Source organism: Chrysemys picta, unplaced genomic scaffold (genome assembly GCF_011386835.1).
Source record: "Chrysemys picta bellii isolate R12L10 unplaced genomic scaffold, ASM1138683v2 scaf2537, whole genome shotgun sequence".
Taxonomy (NCBI): domain Eukaryota; kingdom Metazoa; phylum Chordata; order Testudines; family Emydidae; genus Chrysemys; species Chrysemys picta.
In genome coordinates, this window is record NW_027055240.1 from 1 (window position 1) to 8,093 (window position 8,093).

The 8,093-nt window shown below is 44.5% G+C and overlaps 1 pseudogene; it reads left to right on the top strand.

The window, feature by feature from the left end:
- Window positions 1-75: 75 nt before the first annotated feature.
- LOC135980288 (olfactory receptor-like protein COR4) lies at window positions 76-1,501 on the top strand (annotated as a pseudogene).
- Window positions 1,502-8,093: the final 6,592 nt, after the last annotated feature.

Sequence of the window (8,093 nt, forward strand, 5' to 3'; positions counted from 1 at the left end):
TCTGTGAGGCTACACTAATAAGTGAAATTAAAATATCAACAGAATACAGGTCAAAATGTGTAAATCAGACTAAATGGCAGGGTAATGCACTTTCCTAGAGATAAAGGGTCTTTACGCATATGACCACAGTTCTTTATATTAGCATACACCATTTGCACAAGAACGAATGCCTTCCTTTATGGTTGATCCCGCAGCTAGCGCCCAAGGCTGAATGAATGGCTGGAGGAAATTGTACGGCAGTGACCGAGTTCATTCTCACAGGAGTGACAGATCGTCTGGAGCTGCAGGTCCCCCTCTTTGTGCTGTTCCTAGTGATCTATATTATCACCCTGGTGTGGAATCTGGGGATGATGGTTTTAATCAGGATCGACCCCCAACTCCACACCCCCATGTACTTCTTTCTCAAGAATTTATCGCTCGTGGATGCCTGTTACTCCACAGTCATCACTCCCAAGATGCTGATGAGCTTCTTAGCCGAGAGGAAAGCTATTTCCTATCCAGCTTGCATCATCCAATATTTTAGCTTCATATTGTTTGTCATCTCTGAGTGCCTTCTGCTGGCAGTAATGGCGTATGACCGTTATGTAGCCATCTGCAACCCGCTGCTGTATATGGTCATCATGTCCCCAAAGCACTGCCTACAGCTGGTGGCTGGTTCATATCTATGGGCCTTCCTGAACTCTGTGATACACACCAGCGGTTTGCTAAGATTATCCTATTGTGACTCCAATATCCTGAATCATTTTTTCTGTGATCTCAACCCACTTCTAAAGCTCTCCTCTTCCAGCACCTCCATCAATCAGCTACTCGTTTTCCTCTTTGGCAGTCTGATTGAGGTGATCAGCATTGTGACCATCTTCATCTCATACATCTTAATTATTGTGACTGTGCTGCGGATCCGCTCCACCGAGGGCAGGCGCAAAGCCTTCTACACCTGCACTTCCCACCTGACGGCTGTCTCCATGTTCCATGGGACAATTCTCTTCATGTATTTCTGACCCAGCGCCAGCTACTCGCTGGACACAGACAAAATGGCCTCCGTGTTCTACACGGTGGTGATCCCCATGCTGAACCCCCTCATCTACAGTCTGAGGAACAAGGATGTGAAGGACGCCCTGAGGAGATCAATAGAGACAAAATTGAGGGCCCATTTTCCCCCAAAGGGTGCCATAATAGGACAACCCAATCCTTCAATGGCTTCTCTGCACACATAGGGCTTGTCTGCACTACGGGGTGGAGCAATGCTGAAGCGATAAATCCACCAGGGGACAATTTAGCAGGTCTAATGAAGACGCACTGGATCGACAGACTGTCACTCTGGCTTTGACTCCGGTACTCCACCAGAATGAGATGAGTAAGGGGAGTCTATGGAAGAGTTTCTTCTGTCGACCCAGCGCAGTGTGAACCCTGTGGTAAGTAGATCTAAGCCATGTCAACTTGGGTTACGCTACTAACGTAACTCAAATTGTGTAGCTTAGATCAACCAGTCCCCGTAGCGTAGACCTGCCCATTGGCTCTGATGCAGAAAGTCCTTAAGCACATGTTTAGGTTTGTCTCCCTTTGACTTCAGTGGGGCTTAAGCACATGTTTAAAGTTAAACAGGTATTTAGGTGCTGCTTTGAAGAGAGATGCGTTCCTGACTAGAGGCCTTATGTGCATAAAAAAGCCATGTCGGTTATTAAATGATGGTTTGCTCCCATGTGCCTATAATAAAATACTTTGAAATTGATTTTTCAGTGTAAGATGTAAGAGGCTGATTTAAATATTGCTTAGAATTACTGCATAAAAGGGAAAAGTTCGCACTGCAACAATGGATTCATGAGCAATGACCAGGATGGGTTTTAATGTCCAAAAACGTTGACAGATATTTGTTCAATTAAATTTTGTGATTTTGCTTCAGTCAGATCCACAGCCCAACTCCTCTGTTTTTTGGGAGACATTTGTGTGCGTGAAATGATATTCAACCTGTGTTTGTTGGAAGGGAGAATGTCGTGAATGCTCAGTGGGATCTGATATTTCTTGAGTACTCACATCAAGAGTCCCACACACAACTCTTTGTGAATTTAGGAGTCACACAATTAAAGACCAGGTAATTTAGCTGACCAAACATATACAGACACATTTTCAAGGATAGTCGTTGATTGTGAATGCCACGGTTATTGGGATCTCAACGTAAAAGACCTTGGACCTTATTTTCCTAAGTGCTGAGTACTTACAGCTCCCGTTCACCTCAGCTGGAGTGGTGGAGTTTCTGGAAATCAGGACCGAGGGGACTGAAGTTGGGCACCCATAAACAGAGGCTACCAAAATCACTGGCCATTGCTGAAACTTTTGGGCATGGCAAATTACAACAGTGAATACCAAAAGCACCACACACCTCACAGTATGTCCACGCTGCAATGTAAGCCCAGGGTTCAAACTCATGATCAAGTCAAGCTCTCTTCTATCTACACACAAATTGCACTAACCAAGGGCTCAAACCCACGGTCTGAGGACCCCACAGTGATAGAAGGTCTGAGCCTGAGTCAAGCTGAGACCCAGGTTTCAAGCTCTTTATTGGTTTGCAGTGTAGACAGAGCCACACTGGACTCATGCTTTGGGAGTCAGCCAAAAGTATCCCACAGGCTGAGTTTTTTTGTCCTCTGGATGATCAATTGTTTCCACACTGCACCACGAACAAAGAGATAGAGTGCCCACATTTGAGGAGTGTGCTAGGAAGTCTGGGATATGGGGGTTGGATTGGGGCCTCCTTAATGCCATGTGGATGCTGGAGCCCCTACCCTGGGGTTACAAATGAGTGTAGATTCTCAAACCCTATGTTAACAAATCCAGGGTCTGCTAATGCAAGTTCTACTTGCCCAGGGATTACATTGCAGTATAGACATGTCCTCAGAGAGTTAGTGAGTCACCATGGTGTAGGTGTGCATGCATTCTTTGGCACAATGCGGCTCTGGTCTCAATTTGCACCTCCAGTTGGTACTGTAAAAGTAATAATTATATTGAGCTATGAGCAAGTTTCAACCACATGCCAGGCTCCTTCTAGGATCCTTTGATTTTATGCGTATGACCTAGCAGAGCTCCCTCAGGAATGGAGAGATTGAAGTGGTCTGAGGAATTACAGCCTAACCCCTAGGCCCGCTGCCTTTCAGACCCATGACACCCAGTCAAACATTTCTCCTCTTTTTCATGCAATTTGCTCCCTTCTGCTTCCTGCTGCTGCCACTCCCTTTCTGCCCTCACCCAACCACAGCGGTGTTTTTATCTCGCTCTCCTGCCCAGAACACAGCTCAGACCCAGGGCAGGGGGAAAAGCAATTCTAAAGCTGGGGAGCCTGCTGCGTGGCCTACAGAAGCAGCGGTGTCCTAGAGCTGAGAAATGTGTAGGCAGAGGAAGGGGGCAAAAAACAGAGCCACATCCAGATATCTGCATCAGCCATCTTAACAGAAAGCATCACCCAGCCCATCACCTAAGAACATAAGACTGGTCATACTGGGTCAGACCAATGGTCCATCTAGCCCAGTGTCCTGTCTCCCACCATGGCCAATGCCAGGTGTTTCAGAGAGAATGAACAGAACAGGGCAATTATCAAGTGATCCACCCCCTGTCATCCACTCCCAGCTCCTGGCAGTCAGCAGTTTAGGGACACTCATAACATGGGGTTGCGTCCCTGACCATCTTGGCTAATAGCCATTGAGGGACCGATCATCCAGGAACTTATGAAATTATTTTTTGAACCCAGTTATACTTTTGGCCTTCACAACGTCTCCCTGGCAATCACTGTCCTCTGCACAGCTCTACTGCTGACAGTTGAAATTCTTCTTTAGCACAGCAAGTATTGGCTTGTGGTTTAGGAACTGAGTTCCAGACCCGAGGTTGTTGTATAATTTCGTTGAAGTCGCTTGAAGTCAATGGAGCTACACGAATGACAGCAAATGAGGATCTGGCCCAGAAAATAATGAGTTCTACTGATACATCTTGTTTTTATTAGTTAGTTTATCCAAGGGAAGGTCAAGAAGTGACTTAAACATGCTATATACGCGCCTGTGTGGGACAAAGATTTCCAATAGGGTAAAAATCTTTAATTCTGCAGACAGAGGCATAAGATTCAGTGGCTGGAAGCTAAATAAACTCAGTCAAGATGAGGTGCACCTTTTTCTTAGTGAGGGTAATTAATTATTGGAACAAATTACCTATTACTATGGTGGATGTTCCATCACGTAACGTCTTAAAATCAAGGCAATATATCTTCCTAAATCATATTCTATCGCTTGAACAGAATTCGTGGACTCAATGGACAAATACTGGGTGAGGGTCTTGTGCCTGTGTTATGAAGGAAGTTCAACTCTAGATAAAGATATTGGTGCTTTCAGCATGGTTAAGTCACTTTAAAAAATCTAGGTTTCTATGAGTCTCTTTATGTCTTCCCAACACATCTTGATCTCTGACTTATGGACATACGCAACAATAACCCTCTTATCTTTGTTCAGAATATGACATTTATTTCAGCAGCTATTTGCATATTACACAGAAGTGTGGAAGTGGAGCCACTGAGCCAAAGCCTGTGCTTACTAGCGCACACATAAATCTGGAACAACTTCCTAGATTTCACTGGCTTTACCAATGGCATAAAAGCCTGATCCAAAGGTGCTGAACTCCATGACAGCTTTGCCATTGACTCCAGTGGGCTATAGCTCAAGGCATAGAATCTGCGGCACTACTTAACTCTTTCTTGTTGGGAAGAGTCATCTCTCTCTATAGCCCCTCCTATCCTGAGCCGGGAATTGGATGTCTTGCCAAGATGCTCTGATACAATGCAAGGCTCTCTCTGGACTGGAGTGGCAGTCTCACTGGCTGCAAGAAAAGAGTTCCCAAAGAATGGCAGGTTTGGCAGCAAAAGGGTTAAGGAGCATTAAGTTATCTTCTACACACACAAAAATATACTTCTCTGTTAACCATGCCCATTGCAACTGACTTTCAAGGTATGTCTTCAGATGCTGGCATTTACACATTCCCAATATATCTTATTATCATCATTATGTTTATATCCAAGAGCTTATCTAGTGTTGCAGCAGGTGAACGAATACTTTGACCAATACTGAGAGCAAAAGGCCAAACAGAAAGGAAGGGTTGGTGTTCTGAGGACACATACATTGAAAGCTTGTGAGATACTCAATTGTTGCAGTAGCTGGAGCCATATATGTGCTTTAGATACATTGCAAATACCTTACTTATGTTGGTGAATGTTGATACACATGAGCTGTCCAATTCACTACTGCAGGAATGAGAGGTCACCCATCAGTAAGAGTCCGGTGATGTAGAAAATGGTTACCATTATCAACAAGAACATTCTTATAACTGAGCCATCGGGAGGCCTTTGGTGTGGTGTGTATATGTCCTTTCTAGCAGGTACCACACCTGACATTCACATCGCAGGGCATTTTTGCATGAAAAGGAGATAGAAGGGAGGAGAGTTGAATTAATAAGAAATTTGTTTCCTATGAATTCTTAAAGGCCTGCCTCTTCCTTTCCTCCTCTGTGGCAAATATCCTAAACTCTGGATTGAGACATGAAGGATTCCATAGGCCAGATGCTTTGAAAATGATATACTCTCTGATTCAGAAACAACCATTAAAAAGAAGAGAGACAAGCTATGGAATAGAGCTGTGGAAAGAAGTGAAAGCATTTGAAGAAAATCAGGGCCCAATTATGACATTTCTGCTCAGATTGAATAGACCTTAGTCCCACTGAAATCACTGGGGGCACTCACAGAGTAAGGTGATGTTCGGCATGAATACGGACAGCAGAAAGCGGTATCACTGGGAGCCAAGCGGAGGCATTTACGTATTCCCAATTGAGTTGTGGATTGATAAAGGATATGAGAGAGGGAATGAAAAGATCAGCAGGCATGGGGCGGAGGGAGAGGGGCTGCTGTAATAAACAGGGTCTAGCAAGCCTACCACTCATCTGAGCTCAATTTGTTGGGAAGTGGGTAAAAGGTCATAAAATATTACACTAGCCTGCACCAATGAATGTAGATCAAAAGTTTAGGAAGCGCAGAGAGGCCGGTTACATATAAGCTCACACCTCTCGCTAGGGTCCAACCAGCAACGACTCTCCAAAAGAAGCAGCAACTTCATTGGCATTGCCAGAGTCATGGCCCTGGAGAAGAGGAGAAGATAGGGAACTGCTGTGGAAGACTTTAGTGGCACTTGCCCTAAGCTAGTCCCATGATAAGGAAAGATTCAGAGGAGGCAGTTCCCCCTCCTTCTGTGACCACTGCCATCCTGATGCATTGGGATAGAGGACAGAGCTGCCTTGTACAGCGTGCGCTCCCTTGATGGCTGCAAACTCTCCTCCACTTTTGGAGGGGCAAGAATGCACCCCGAGGTTGCTCCAACGCATGGATTTATGCCACCATGTTCATCAGCACTGGCAGAACCCCAGTGCCACTGGAAAGCACAATCAATAGGAGTGGGGAATAAATCCCAGATCTCAAAGCCCACCAATCACAGTCAGTCTCCAGGCCCCTTCCAACCTCAGATTAACATCCCTCTTTCCCTTTAATCTGGGGCCAGTTCTTATATGCAGTTCAGGTTTGTGCTGCCTGGACTTATCCCCCAGTGCAGGTTCCCTTTGGGCTCGCTGTGCCACTGCAGTGGTAACACCTGACCTGACTAGCAGGCTGTGCAGTCCTTTCCCAAATGGCTGTCCCATCTGCCAATCAGAAGAGAGGCGGGAGCAGGGAGTTAGGGGTGGGTGTGACGATGCACCCCATAGGGCTTTATGGAAATATGCTTATGAATGTATATATGACATAACTGAAATATATTTTATGCTACATATGCCATGTAACATATCTCTGTAAAGGTTATGATCTACTGAATCTATTTATCCTATTTGTATGCATGTATCATTTTGGTATTCGAAGTTATGAATATTGGCTGTGTACTTGCTTGATTTTTAAGTAGCCTTAGTAAAGCATCTGGTCAGCTTCTTGAGAAAGGAATGTGCAAATTAAGTGCCCAATCAAGAAACACTTAACGAACAATGGATCTTGGAAGGCTCCAATCCACATAAGAAGTCTTCCTGGAGACATTCAAGATAGCATCCGAAGAAGTGGGCTGTAGTCCACGAAAGCTTATGCTCTAATAAATTTGTTAGTCTCTAAGGTGCCACAAGTACTCCTGTTCTTTTTGCGGATACAGACTAACACGGCTGCTACTCTGAAACCTGTCAAGATAGCATGTGGGCAATGGCTGCTGCCGGTAAAAACTGAGTCATGCATGGACATGTGATTTACCCATGTGACTCCAAATCTCCATCTTGGAGCTGGACTTTGCATAGGAGAGAGGAGGGGGTCTCCACCCACATGAGAAAGTCTATTTAAACACGTGGGAGACTCCTCCATTTTGCCTTCAGCTGGCTCAAGAGATAGCTTCACAACCCCCAAGGATACCTGAGAGAAACTGGAACAAAGGACAGTAACTACAGGGGGTGTGAGTGATTGCTGGACCCAGACTAGAAGGACACTAGTATGTAAAAGGAAGTTTACTGGAACACCTCTGAGGGTGAGGTTTTATCTGTATTCAGAGTAACAGCCGTGTTAGTCTGTATCCGCAAAAAGAAGAACAGGAGTACTTGTGGCACCTTAGAGACTAACAAATTTATTAGAGCATAAGCTTTCGTGGACTACAGCCCACTTCCATTCTATATGCATCCGAAGAAGTGGGCTGTAGTCCACGAAAGCTTATGCTCTAATAAATTTGTTAGTCTCTAAGGTGCCACAAGTACTCCTGTTCTTCTTTTTATCTGTATTCAGTTTTCTTACTGTATTAGGTTTAGACTTGCATGTTTTATTTTATTTTGCTTGGTAATTCACTTTGTTCTGTCTTTTACTACTTGGAACCACTTAAATCTTACTTTCTGTATTTAATAAATTCACTTTTTACTTATTAATTAACCTGGAGTATGTATTAATACCAGGGGTGGGGGGGACATCTGTGCATATCTTTCTATCAGTGTTATAGAGGGTGAACAATTTATGAGTTTACCCTGTATAAGCTTTATACAAGGTAAAAACAGATTTATTTGGG